Below are 1,639 nucleotides of genomic sequence, written 5' to 3'. Positions count from 1 at the left end.
TCATAAGCCACGCCCACTCTGGATGTGGACCAATCAGAGCTCAAGCCCACCACCAAAGCCACGCCCACTGCCAAAGCCACGCCCCCTGGTCAATAGCATTCCTAAGCCCCGCCCACTCTAAATGCGGACCAATGAGAGCTCAAGCCCAACACAAAGCCACGCCCACTAATAAGAGGTAACTATAGCCCCGCCCACTGTGGATGTGGACCAATCAGAGCTCACAACCACCACAAAAGCCACGCCCCCTGGTGAATGGCAGCCTTAAGCCCCGCCCATTATTGATGCAGACCAATCAAAGCTCAAGCCCAACACAAAGCCACGCCCACCTGGTTTAAGTCACTAAGCCCCGCCCACTCTGAACGTGGACCAATCAGAGCTCACGCCCAACAGAAAAGCCACGCCCACCTGGTGTAAGTCACTAAGCCCCGCCCACTGTGAATGCGGACCAATCAGAGCTCAAGCCCAACAGAAAAGCCACGCCCTCATTATGCAAGCCCCGCCCCCATTGGCCCCACCATCTTTCAATCCAACAACCAAAGCCCGCCCCCTCGCTTAGCCCCGCCCCTCTAATAACCCCGCCCTCCAGTCAGAGCCCGCCCCCATTCACAAGCCCCGCCCACAAAGCCCCGCCCCTTTCCACCAATCAGGCCCCGCCCCTCATCCACAAGCCCCGCCTCCTTTTAACCCACCAATCAGACCCCGCCCCTAAAAAGCCCCGCCCACTTCAATCCACCAATCAGACTGCACCCCGTCTATTAGCCCCACCCCCTCATTATGCAAACCCCGCCCCCTTTCAGGCCACCAATCACACCCCGCCTCATCCCTTAGCCCGGCCTCCCATTCACAAGCCCCGCCCACTTTCAATCCATAAGCTCCGCCCCCTTTCAATCCACCAATCAGACCCCGCCCCCATGTTGCAAGCCCCGCCCCCTGACTCTCAAGCCCCGCCCCTTCTATGCAAGCCCCGCCCCCTTTCAACCCACCAATCAAACCCCGCCCCCTCCCTTAGCCCCGTCCTCATTGTTTAAGCGCCGCCCCTACTAACCCCGCCTACCAATCAGACCCCACCCACCAATCAGACCCCGCCCCCCCATTAGACCCGCCCCTCTACTAACCCTCCACCAATCAGACCCCGCCCCCTCCCTTAGCCCCGCCCCCCTCATATCAAGCCCCGCCCCCTTTCAACCCACCAATCAAACCCCGCCCCCTCCCTTAGCCCCACCCCATCATTGTCTAAGCCCCGCCCCTCACCACAAGCCCGGCCCACTTCAACCCACCAATCAGGACCCGCCCCCTCAATGCAAGCCCCGCCTCTCATTGTTTAAGCCCCGCCCCCCATTCAACCCACCAATCAGATCCCGCCCCCTCATTGTGTAAGCCCCCGCCCCCTCAATGCAAGCCCCGCCCCCATTCACTCCGTCAATCAGGCCCCGCCCCCTATTAACCCCACCTGCCAATCAGACCCCGCCCCATTCCTTAGCCCCGCCCCCCGTTGTCTAAGCCCCGCCCCTTATTGTTAAAGCCCCGCCCCCTTTCATCCCACCAATCATTCCCCGCCCCACTCCCTTAGCCCCGCCCCCCAATTGTCTAAGCCCCGCCCCTTATTAAGCCCCGCCCCTTATTGTTTAAGCCCCGCCCC

This window comes from Coturnix japonica, chromosome 17 (assembly GCF_054131305.1).
Source record: "Coturnix japonica strain WE chromosome 17, WE-NBRP24, whole genome shotgun sequence".
NCBI classification, from domain to species: domain Eukaryota; kingdom Metazoa; phylum Chordata; class Aves; order Galliformes; family Phasianidae; genus Coturnix; species Coturnix japonica.
Note: the sequence above shows the minus strand (reverse complement) of the source record.